Source organism: Trifolium pratense, linkage group LG3 (assembly GCF_020283565.1).
Source record: "Trifolium pratense cultivar HEN17-A07 linkage group LG3, ARS_RC_1.1, whole genome shotgun sequence".
In the NCBI taxonomy this organism is placed as follows: domain Eukaryota; kingdom Viridiplantae; phylum Streptophyta; class Magnoliopsida; order Fabales; family Fabaceae; genus Trifolium; species Trifolium pratense.
The window spans coordinates 9450277-9463423 of NC_060061.1; the positions used below are offsets into that span (position 1 = coordinate 9450277).

The 13147-nt window shown below is 32.4% G+C and overlaps 1 pseudogene; it reads left to right on the plus strand.

The window, feature by feature from the left end:
* Positions 1-8280: 8280 nt before the first annotated feature.
* Positions 8281-12832, plus strand: LOC123914551 (annotated as a pseudogene).
* The last annotated feature ends 315 nt before the right edge of the window (positions 12833-13147 follow it).

Genomic DNA, 13147 nt, shown 5'->3' on the forward strand with positions numbered 1-13147 from the left:
ATGGATGTCCTTTATTTGGGGACCTTCAATAGAGGTTAGCTTCTTTACCTATTAAGTTTGGAGGATTGGATTTGTACTCTACAGTAGAGGTCGTCTCCTACGCTTTTTTGACTTATAGGGCTCAATCTTGGGTGTACCAAAATCATATGTGAGAGATAATGGAGTATGTGATATAGACTCTGATTTTGACAGTGCTTTCGATGGTTTTCATGATACGTTTCCTGGTTGTTACTTGAGTAGTTTTACTAGGAAGGACACCACCCCCTTAATGCCTAACATGTTTTGGCGCGTGTTTTGTATGGTAAAATTGTTTAGGACAAGAAAGTTTAGTTTTACATGACCACAAGACAAAAAAAGGTTTTTGGGTGTTTGCAAGCGGCACATGTTCATGATTTTCTTCTTGCAAGCAACACACGCTCAAGATTTTTTTCTTGCTATTCCAATGAAGTATCGTACTATCCTTAAATATTGTCTCATAATTCCTTTATTTCCTATTGATGTGGTTTGTCATGTTTGTCGTAAGGCGTGTCTGGATAACTTTGGGGAGCACACAATACACTGTAGAGAGTTTCCAAACTTAAAATGTAGACATGAATTTGTTCGAGATGTCATTTTTTTATATATATTTTTAGGCATGCATGAATGTTTGTGAAAAAAGAGGCACCTTTGAATTTTATGGCCGACCAACTAGAGGGAAGATGTTACAGTGTATAGGTGGGTAGGAGGAAAACATGCGTGTAGACTTGATTGGAGTTTCGCCACTTGTGTGATTGAGTTAAGGTTTTTACTGTGGGCAGACAACCCTCAAAGCTGTTTCAAGCAAAGTGGCAAAACATGAGAAAACATGCTTATTCAGACAATCAACATGTGTTTTATACCATTTGTGTTTGACATTTTTGGCTTCCTAGCTAGCATCAAAGACCATGAGTCTTCTATAAAAAGTTCAACAGATCATGCATAACAATATTGTCCTTTTACCTTTCATTCTTGTCTAATTATATTGTATTAATTAATGATATGAAAAAATTATCGTGTAAAAAAAGTCTACGCACAATTAAAACTACATTAATATTTATTAATTGTAATTCTTAAATTATTTATTGTTTATTATTACGAAGTGATCCCTAATATTCGCTCCCTCAAAGCATGCATGGATGCCAGTTTTTGTTGCGGGCTTGTATTACAAAGACAGGTGGATACACACTAATTGTTAGTTGCTTCAGTGGTGATTGACGCTGAAATTGGTAAGAAGGATCACAGTTTGATCCCCCACAACTGCGATCGAGAGGAGGGTGAAACCATTTAATGTCAGAGCCGACCCTCGAAACAAATTAGACGGTCCAGTGAGCCGGATACTAGTGATAAAAACAAAACAGATGGATACACTTGTCGATGGACTTTTTTTTTCATCTATCTTTTTGAAACTTTTTTATTTACTTTTCATAAAGGTCCATTAATTGTTAGATGGACAAACATATCCTTCTTGAGGCTCATACATGTTATAACAAGTCAAGAGAATAAGAAAATAAAATAATATCCTAAAATTTCACAAAGTTCATCTCTAAGGGTTGCTTCCTTTCACTCTAACTCAAAATTTTGAGTTGCTAACAACTTATTTTCAAATTTAGTTTAGGTAAGTAAGTTTTACCAATTCACCAATAATTGGTCATAGATCTATTTCCGAATTTTATTTTATTATGATCTAACTTGATTATGTTCGTAAATTTACAGAAGTTTGTTTGTCGTCAGGGTAATTCATCGTCGCTAAAGAGATTTGCAGATAACGAGAGATCGCCGTGAAGGAAATACACAAAAGTAAATGTATGATTTTTTTTTCTACTTTAATTATTTTTTCAAACAAACGGTAGTCATAGATATTTCATTTCTTTACGAATTTTGATTATGTTCGTAAATTTACAGAAATTTATTTGTCGTCAGGGTAATTCATCGTCGCTAAAAAGATTTGCAGATAACGAGAGATCGCCGTGAAGGAAATACACAAAAGTAAATGTACGTTTTTTTTTTACTTTAATTATTTTTTCAAACAAACGGTAGTCATAGATATTTCATTTCTTTACGAATTTTGAATTGCTTAAATCTCAATAGGCAATAATTTTGTCTATTGTATAATTGTTTGTCAAAATGCATATATGTTGAGGTTGAGTTTGAGATGATGAGCCCAATTTTTTTTCAAGATAATATAAATATTTCTTTATATAAAATTCTCATGAAAAATGACTTTTAGAGAAGTGTTGTGTTTAAAAAATTTAGTTTTATTGAAATTTCTTCAATAAAATAAAATGAGAGAGTATATGAGAAATGAAAAAGAGGAGAGGAGAGGAAAGGAGAATTGGATTGAATGCACTCGGGCTGCATGCAATCAATGATTCAGAATTGTCTAATTAGATATTAGATGGTCCAGATCTTAAGATAATTTTTTTATTTTATTTTTATTTAATATAAAATTTTGAAATGATATCTGGATCTGGACAGTCCGATCAAGACTAGACGGCCTAAAATCTACTGACGGCGGTGTCTTCCGACTACATAGAATCCAAGTCTAACAGAGAGAGTGATACTTGAAAATTACGCAAACATTTATTTATTTTTGCATTATTTGGTTCAATAAAGAAAATAGAAAAGGAAAAACGATAGAGATGGGTCCCAGTCTTTATCTTTTCCTATTTATCGGGCAAAATATCGTGAGTCTGAAGAAAAAATGTTGAAAATGACAAACATGTCACTTCCATACGTACTCACGAAATCTCTCTCTCTCCCTCCTTCCCTCCTTCCCTCCCTCCCTTCTCTCTTCAATTTAGTGACATCCTCTTTACCATATACTATCAAATACTATAATAGAAAGCATCACCATATATCAAAACTTATATCATCAATTTTGTAAGGCTTAATTCAACTCAGAATGCTAATATTGTTAGGCTAAATACTCTCTCTTTTAGTCAAGTTAATAAATAAATCTTATATACAAAAATTTACCTTTTTGATTAAATGATTAATCTATATATATAAATTCTAAATAGTTGTCCAATTTACTATCTAAACCCTAATCCACATCACCTATTTAAACCAATGAAAACTTTTCATTTAGTAATATCACCCACTTACATTCATTTAATGTGTGGTACTAAATATTATTATTTTTCTTATTATTATTATTATTATTATTATTATTATTCTTCTTTTGGGTTACTATTCATTTTAATTTTATTTCTTCATTTTATTATTTTGTGTATTTTATTATTTTTGGTTCATAACAGGTAATGCTTTTACTAATAATCTTTTGTTCAATATTTGTGTATATAATTAGTTGGTCGATTGTCAAGACTATTTACGGATGATTTTGGTATGCAAATTCATCGTCACATTCTTTTGGTTGATCCAAATAAAAATCAATTTGAAGTGTTAATAAAAAAATAGATAAAATAAAATTTACTGATGGTTTGTATGTTGTTCATGATTTTTATCATATTCAATTCTGAGTACGCGGTTAAGTTGGTTTATCTTTGCCTCAATATGTTTCAAATAAATATAAATGACCGATTTGATAATGAAGTGGTTTATCCAACTCAGAATCCTCCAATGAAATTTATAATACAAAAAAAACTTATTATGTTCCAACATCAAATTTTTTTCAATGGTCAATTATATGTTGGTATTTCTAGAGTTATTTTAAAGAATGAATTAAAGATATTGCTAACCAATGTTAATGAAGAATATACCAAGGTGACTTCAAATGTAGTGTATAAATAATTTTTTTAAATGTATAAACACATATTTAATATCTATATTACATTTAGATAACTTCTATTGTTATTATTATTTTGATAATACTTATTTTTCGATTTTAGATTTACTACCTATACAAATAAATTTTTTATGTTATAGTATAAAACAACGCATAAAACCCGTGCAAACCCGTGCATCGCACGGGTAATCGTCTAGTTAAGGAAAAAAAATTAATCTCCTCTTTTGAGAAAATAAAATAAAAATAATCTCTTTAAAAATTATGATATATGTCACAATATGCCAAACGAAAAACAACCTTAAATTAATTCATTTATACCCCTTAATTAATGAAGCATGCACTACTTTCAAAACATAAAATCAATAATAAATAAAGTTAGTATAATAAATTTGTTATATCCTTCTGTCACTATTATAAAAATATAATTATTTTTTAGCTTTATTAAAGTATTGATATTGTCTAAAGACATACACCTTTTGATATAGATCAAATGAATAAATTATTCAATAAACTGAAAAAAGTTATTTTTATTAATAATAATATTGAGATAGTATATGTCTTTTGAGTTTTGATCCCATATCATCGACTGTACACTATTTCAAAACATGAATCGTTTGGAAGAAACTTAGTTTGATATCTGATGAGAATAATTCTTAATTAAATTTTACTTATCTTACGGCCGAATTCTAATTTATCGAAACCCATTTTTTATGAAAATCAGAAGGTTAATGCCAAAAAACGTCAATAATAAATAAAGTTAATATAATAAAATTGTTATATCCTCCTATTAATATTATAAACAAAATTATTTTTTATGTTTATTAAATTATAATATTGTTGAAAGATCTTTTTAAAAAAAAAAATTTGTCCAAATACATATACCTTTCAATATAAATCAAGAGGTATTCTTACTTGGGCACAAACCCAATAAAAAATTACTTAGGCACACACACATGTGCAAAAAAATTTAAATAAAAAATGATTGAATGATGTGATAATTAAAATTTTATTTTAACTTTTTATCATTTTTGAGTGTGTGCCTATATAATTTTGTCTTGGGTTTGTGCCAAACTAAGTATTTCTCTATAAACCAAATAAATAAATTATTCAAGAAACTAATTTTTTTTATTATTAATAATAATAATCGGATCGTGTATGCCTTGTGACATGACATGACAATATCATTGTATTATCTGTACACACGAATAATAGTACACACGAGTCTATTTTAAATTAACTTATTTTTAAATTCATGTAAATAAATAATTTTTTTATATATTATGAAAACTAGCTAGTGAAGGTGACTTGTAGTATAAGCTAATTAAGTGAGTCTCTCCTTCAGTTTTTTGGTTGTGAGTCTCCCCTCTGCTTGATTCTAATAGATATAGACATATTGGGTGCATTTGATCCATTAAAAAATATGAGAGTGGACTAGACAATTTTTATTGTACCATGTTTGATTTGAAGCTGGTTATGAGGTTGGATAAATTAGGCAGTAAAGGACATGACAAAAACAAGATTTTTTGTCTCTCACAAAATCACATGACAATTTTTTATCCACAGTACAACTATAAAAAATACGAAAATACTCATTTTATTTTCGAATATAAAAATATTATCGTCCTATATCTCTCCGGTACAATTTTTTCCTGTCCTATATTCTATTCAGTACTGTTCTGTCCAATTCTGTTTTACGAATCAAACGTACCCATAACGCATAACAATTAACCATAAAAATTTATTTACTTACATTAAATTATTTTTCATAGGACACTTTTGGAGGTAAGGACAAAGGACACTTTTGGACTTGCAATTCTATATATCAGTGTAGAATCTTCTTAGCCGCTTTCGCTACCAACTATACCACGTACACTTTCTTTTGTGTCAGATTTTCTCAATATATTTTAAAATTTTATTTTGACAGGCAATATCTTTTAAAAATATTAATTACTCACCAAAAAAAATTATTAAATAAAAATAGGAATAAAATGTTTTGCAGTACTTATGTTACTGCTGTTGTGTTTTTTCACCTGGTGGCTGGTACCTCGTACGATCGTATCCTTCCCATTAATTATAAATTTAATTCTGATTACCATTCCACCTGTCAAAATATATTGCATTTTTTGGCCCAAGTCCATTCAATATTTCTTTTTTGTTTCTATATTTATCTTACAAATACTCTCTGGAACTTGTTGATTTTAGAATTAAGCTTAATAGGATTTTATATTTTTGCAATTTGTACAATATTTTTGGGGTTTGAGACATTTGATTGGTACATACATACACAGATAGATATAGTATCAATATTCAATATTATATTCAACATTGTACTAGTATTATATACATGCAATTCAATTTGCATATCGGTTTTCTTTTGAGGTTTTGAATTCATATATTTTATTGAAATTTCATATTTGTACCCAATTGTTGTGTCAAAATTCAGAACGTGGAAACAGAACTCTACTTTCAATGAGCTTTGCTGCATTGAGTGAGTACGTTCTTGTTTAGCATTTGTTTGTTTTTGTTTTTTAGTAGTTTTTAAGGTTTGTTTTGTGGATTGATTATTATTGTTATTTGGGGTTGTAATGAGGTTAGTTACAACTGTCTTTTGTTTTGCAGTTGAATAAAACAGTTGAAATTGGATGCATAGTTTCAAGCCAAAAAAGGTTGGTTTTTTGTACTTAAACCTTAAAAATATGTTATGAATCTGTGTTTTTTTGGAGTGTTATTATTTGTGTGCCACTCTTCTCTTTTAATGGATCACACATCAAATTTCAGATCTTATCAATGATCTTACTATTATGCATGTTTTTTCTCATTGTGCTTAAGATAATGTTATTGTGTTTTCTATTGTAAGAACTATTGTTATATTTTTGGATTAACCCTTGTATTGATTTATGATTTTTTTTCTACTTTAGCATGCCCTATAATGTCTTATGAGTTTTTAGCTTTCTTGAAGTTTGAAAAGATTGATTTTTTTTTGACCTAGGTGGTGGTGATGATGACTATAGTATTGCCTTTGTTTTGGTTTTTAGAATAACCTACGCAATGAAGCACAGACACTGCTCGGATTAGGCGTGTCCCATGTCGAACAGGTGTCGATAACCGACACCGACACGACACCAACATATATAATTACATTAAATTGTGTCATTTTATCAAATTATTATCGGTGTCGACGTGTCAGTATCGTGTCTGGTGTCTGTGTCCGTGATTCATAACATTTGATTTTGGGTTGGCCTAATCCTTTGATCATCTCTTTTTTGTACTTAATTGTATTACTTGGTTTCAAGTGCATCACACACACTTTGAAAAATTGAAAATATGAATCTAAGGTTCCTTTTTGCTTAAACTTGAATTAGGGGTAGCATTTTCATTTGTACTATGCTGCTTAAGCTTAAATAAGGGATTGCATTTTCAAATTTAGCTAATCCTTCAATTATTGTATGAAGTGTTGTGTATTAAACTAGGAAGCAAGTAACATGAATGATACTATGTGTTGATTATGAAATTTGTTTTTACATGCAATAATCTTTTAATTTTGAGAGCTACGAACAACCTTTGAGCTATGATGAGTCAATATTACTACTCTTTTTACCTTTGATAGTTCACTCTAGAAAGTTATTTCGGGAAGCGTACGCAAATAAGTGGTCCTGCATGAAGCTTAAGTGTATGTTTGGTTAGGCTTTCAGTTCACCACATTCATGGTAAAAAGCCGCATTGCCGCAGAAGCTTAGCATTGAAGCTTCTTTTAAGTTGTGGTGAATGCAACACTAGACGCGTGTTTACTCATTTCTATCGTGGTTCCAGACGGACACTAAATCGAATTTAAGATTTGTTTCTCGACATCAAGTTGCTGATGCTAAACCTGTTTAATGATAGAAATTGGTATTTAGTAGAAAATTTATGGGAACTTTCCCTTAATTACATCATGGAAAACTTCCTTATGTCCAACTGTCACAACCTTCTTAAAATGACAATAAATCTTCCCTAGTTTTGTCAAATAGCGGCTATGGCTATAGTGTAACCGGAGTTTAACAAACCGCGTTAGTGTTCCATGAAATGCGATTCGGTACTAGGTGTTGTTAAATCAAGGCTACAGCACTACAGCATATCTGAATTTGAACAAATGCAATTTTTCGCGATCCACAATTGACAACACTCTGCCGCTCTCAACCCTCTTATTACTTATCGGTAACGCGTCTAATTTCTCTAATCAATTGGATCACCATTCTCTCTATACTAGAAATTCCAAAAGAAAGTTGGCAATTTGTTGTTGAATATATTTTTGTGCATTCATACTTCTAACCATTTACAGTTCAATCTCTTCGAAATTAAGCTAGTACAGTTTCTGTATCAGACCCTTTTGATGTTGGTGCTATAGTAAAATTGATGAAATACTATGGTAGATTTGATGTTTATTTCATGTCTATTGTTTATTGTATAATTCAGTTAATTAATTTTGCTTTCTTATGCATGATATTTTGCAGGATAATCCTTTTAGGAACGAACCGAAAATGGAAAATACACTTGAATCTTTCAGCAGTCCTCAACATAAAAAGGTAATTTACTATGGACTACTGTGTCGAGAATGTATCTCGGTATACTCAATGAAGTCGTTAACAAACTTATGTCAAACATGTTTCCTATAAGAATCTGTTTAGATATTCAAAAGAAGAAGATTTTAAAATTAATAGTAACATGGTTATATATATATTGTTGCCATGCATGCTGCAGATATCAGCCAGATGGGATCCATTCGAAGCATGTCGACCTATAATCGGTGAAGCACCTGTTTTTTATCCTACTTATGAGGTACCTCTTAATTATCACTATATCATGTACTATTATAGCTTTTGGTGGTGGTAATATTGTTCTGTGATTCAATTTAATTTTTACTATTCTTTTTAGGAGTTTGAAGACACACTTGGTTACATAGCTAAGATACGTCCTCTAGCCGAACCCTATGGCATATGTAAAGTTGTCCCTCCGGCTTGCTGGGTTCCACCTTGCCCACTTAAGGAGAAAGAGGTATGGGAAAATGCTAAATTTCCAACCCGTATTCAGCAAGTTGATTTGCTTCAAAACCGCGAGCCAATGAGGAAGAAAACTAGGGGAAGGAAACGAAAACGTGGAAAGCCGTCAAAGATGGGAGCATGTAATAGGAGAACTGTAAATTCATGTTCTGAAGCTGATGCTACTACTTCTGAATCTGATGATAAGTTTGGATTCCAATCAGGACCAGACTTCACACTTAAAGAATTTCAGCAATATGATAATTCTTTTAAAGATTGCTACTTCCAATTGAATGATTGCAAAGACGGGGAAGGTAGTAATAATATTCACCTTGAGAAACGGAAGCCGACTGTGGAGGAGATAGAAGGTGAATACTGGAGGATAATTGAGCAACCAACCGATGAGGTCGAGGTATTATTCTATTGACAGCATTGTTGATTTTTCAATGTAACATGTTTAAGAAAACAGTTTATATATATATTGCCATATGATTTATGTAGGTTTATTATGGAGCTGACCTGGAAACTGGGGCACTTGGCAGCGGTTTTCCTAAGATGTCATCCTCAACGAAGAGTGATTCAGATTTGTATGCTAAGTCTGGCTGGAACCTAAATAATTTTGCACGACTTCCTGGTTCTGCACTCTGCTTCGAAGGAAGCGATATCTCTGGAGTATTAGTACCATGGCTCTATGTTGGAATGTGCTTTTCCACATTTTGCTGGGTACGTACTGAGAATTTTTTTTGTTAGTGTATACAAATGAGGAAAAGTGTATGGTGTAACAATCCATATTACTGATTTTACTTTTTTATTTTATTTTATTTTTTATCAGTTTTTATGTTTGTCTGTAGAGTTATGTTATTTTGCATGAAAGCTAAGGTGAAAATTTCATTGGAGAAAATAAATTGCTCAAACTGCTATAGAACGCGAACATCAAATAATTTATAATATTATAGAGTTCTAAGTATGTACTTTCCTATAGTGTAATAGTGTATACATAATATTTAAAGTTTATACTTTCCTATAAAGACTAACTAACACTTTGTTCTCATTCCTTGCTCCTAATTGGAACAGCATGTTGAAGATCATCACCTCTATTCACTTAATTATCTTCATTGGGGTGACCCAAAAGTATGGTATGGTGTACCTGGGAGCCATGCTTCAGCTATGGAAGATGCAATGAGGAAACACATGCCTGATTTGTTTGAAGAAAACCCAAATCTACTCAATGAGTTGGTATGATACTTGTACTTTCCTCATTGTTTTTATTTTTTCGGTTGCTTTTGCGCACTTTATTGTTTCCATGTATAGATTTCTTGAACAAAGAGATATAGTTGATGTAAAATAAAATGTATATTTTGTTGAAATTCCGTTATGCTACAGTGTAATAGTGCTGATATAGTCACTATTTGGAAACACTTTGTACTAAATAGTGTATCACGGAACAACAGTGATTTGTTCAAATTCCGATATGCTATAGGGCTAGAGTACTGATATAGCCGCTATTTGAGAACACTGGCCTAAAAGGTTCCTATAAGTTCAACTATATTCTATATGCAGTACATAGAGTTTTGGAAATATCTTCTGATTCTAGTGGTTATGATTTCATCTTTGTACAGGTGACTCAGTTCTCTCCTTCGATACTTAAGTCAGAGGGGGTGCCTGTGTATCGCACTGTCCAGAGTTCTGGGCAATTTGTTATCACTTTTCCAAGGGCATACCACTGTGGCTTCAGCTGCGGCTTCAACTGTGCAGAGGCCGTGAATGCGGCTCCATATGATTGGTTTGTTCATGGTCAGAATGCTGTGGAGATTTACAGGCAGCAATGCCGTAAGACATCATTGTCCCATGATAAGTTGTTATTTGGATCTGCTAAGGAAGCTGTACATGCCCTTGCTGAGACAACTCTTCATGGAAAAGAAAATCTAAAATATTTAAATTGGAGAAATGCTTGTGGAAAAGATGGAGTTCTTACCAATGCAGTTAAGGTAATGATTCTTGTTTGTTCTCTCATAACACTTTGGATAGTATTTATTATTTGATTTTAGTTACCTTTCTATTTAAATTTTTGTGTGATTATCGTACTTTTGACAGACAAGGAAAGCTATCGAAAAAGAGAGGCTTGACCAGCTTCCGAATCATTTAAAGATGCTGGAGATGGACAACGACTTCGATTCGGTTGAGGAGAGGGAATGCTTCTCTTGTTTCTACGACTTGCACATATCAGCTGTTGGTTGCGAGTGCTCTCCTGACAGCTATTCATGCCTTAGACACTTCAAGTTGTTTTGCTCATGTGAAATTGAGAAAAAATTTGTCCTGGTTCGTTATACAATGAATGAGCTAAGTACATTGGTTGAAGCATTAGAAGGAGAACCACACGCAATAGAAGCGTGGGAAACCCGAAACAATGGAGTAGTTTCTGCTAGTGCTGAGGATGCTTGCACGAATGAACAAGATATGGAGAGAGCCATGTGCAAAACCAAGAATTGCGAAGAAGGGAAAAGCTTGCCTTCTTGTCCAGGAACTAATGAGAGGTCTAGCAGTCCTTACAGTCACATTTCTTCCGAGTTGGTCCATGTAGAGTCTCATCATGAAACTTTGTGTAAACGCTCTGTGGATATGAATGGAAATAAGGACAGCATGAATGATGCAAAGTTGGCCATGGACAACGAAGTTAAGGAGGATAAAGGAAGTTCTTTGTATTTGAATATTGGTAATAAATCTGATAAACCTGAAAATTCTTTGCTAAATATAGCTGATGGTTTTAAATTGTTTGGTGTCGATCTACAAATGCATTCAAATTCAAGACAGAAAATCAATAGTTCGTTTGAAACCGGAGTTCTAGACACCTCCAAGACAAGTATATCTTTGACAAAACAAAGCTCCCCAATGCAAAATTTTAGTATTTCTGTCGAGCTTGTAAGTTTGGGATCTGTTATGTGTGGAAATCATTGGTGCAGTAAGCATGCAATATATCCAAAAGGTATGCTTCTGTAAGATCTTTTCCAGGCTTAGATTATTCCCTTAACATATTTTTTGCGAGAGTTTAACTTTTCTTTTTCTTTTGGTGAACTTATGAAGGATTCAAGAGTCGTGTTAAGTTCTTTAGCATTCTTGATCCAGCAAGCATCTGTTACTATGTTTCTGAAGTTGTTGATGGTGGATTTCTTGGGCCTTTTTTCAGGGTATCATTTCTGACCTTGTTTCTGTTTTAAGCTCAAAATCATATTGACATGTTTCTGTTTCTTGATATATGTTATGGTTCAAAGCGTGTATTTATTTACATGGACTTGTTTTTCAGTTGAAGTATATTTCTCTCATTCAACATTTTAGGTTACCTTGGAAGAACATTCGAAAGAGGTTTTCACAAATACCTCAGCAGATAAGTGTTGGGAAGCAGTTATTGACAGACTAAATTGTGAAATCAATCGGCGCATGAGTCTTGGTGAACTAAACATGCCCCGCTTGGAACTACTGCACAACATCAACGGTCATAAAATGTTTGGATTCCTTTTGCCTTCCATTATTCAGGTAATGCAAACTCATGATTCTTTAAGACATCGACGTCCTTTTTCAGCTGACACCTAACATTAATACCACTAGTTTTTCAAATGTAGAAATATATCCATAGCCAATTATGTTCTAAGTTTTGATTTTTCTAATTCGTTCTGATAAACTTTTTTTTCAGTCCATTGAAGCTCAAGATCCCAGTCATAAATGTGTAGAGTACTGGAATCACAAACAAGTTATTTTTGGATCTTCGGGCAAAGCCATTGATGACTCTAAGTTAACTTGTGGTTCAAGTAATAACTCTATAGGTGACTTCAAGACCAAACTTTTTGGTGTCGATTTGATAAAGGTGGAGGAAGATGACATTGGAGAAAGTTCTCAATCGTTTAAAGAGACGAAATTGATTCTAGAAGGATTCCTAAAAAAGGCAAGTCCTAATGAGTTAAGCGCAATGCGCAAGTTATTTAGCTCTAATGAAGAAATAACTCAGTGGAGACCGACATTGATGACACTGATAGAGGAAATCCAGAAAGATCGTCCATAAAACAAGAAAAAAAGTCTCATTTCTATCCGACTCTGAATGGCCATGTTTCAATTTAGTCATTAGTTTTGTGTCCATTCTTTCAGAGATCAAATCTGGCTACTTGAGATGGATGACATTGATCCATTGTAGCTGCTAAGGCCATTGCCATATTCCAACTTTCCTTTTAAACTCAATTATTTATGCTTTTAAAATTCTAGCATGCATTAAGGTGGGATTATAGTTTGTGCATGTTTCATTCTTAGTGATCTCCATAGTCTTGAAATTTATGTTGTATAACCATAAAAACAAATGTTGTCTTATATATAATTGATGTAC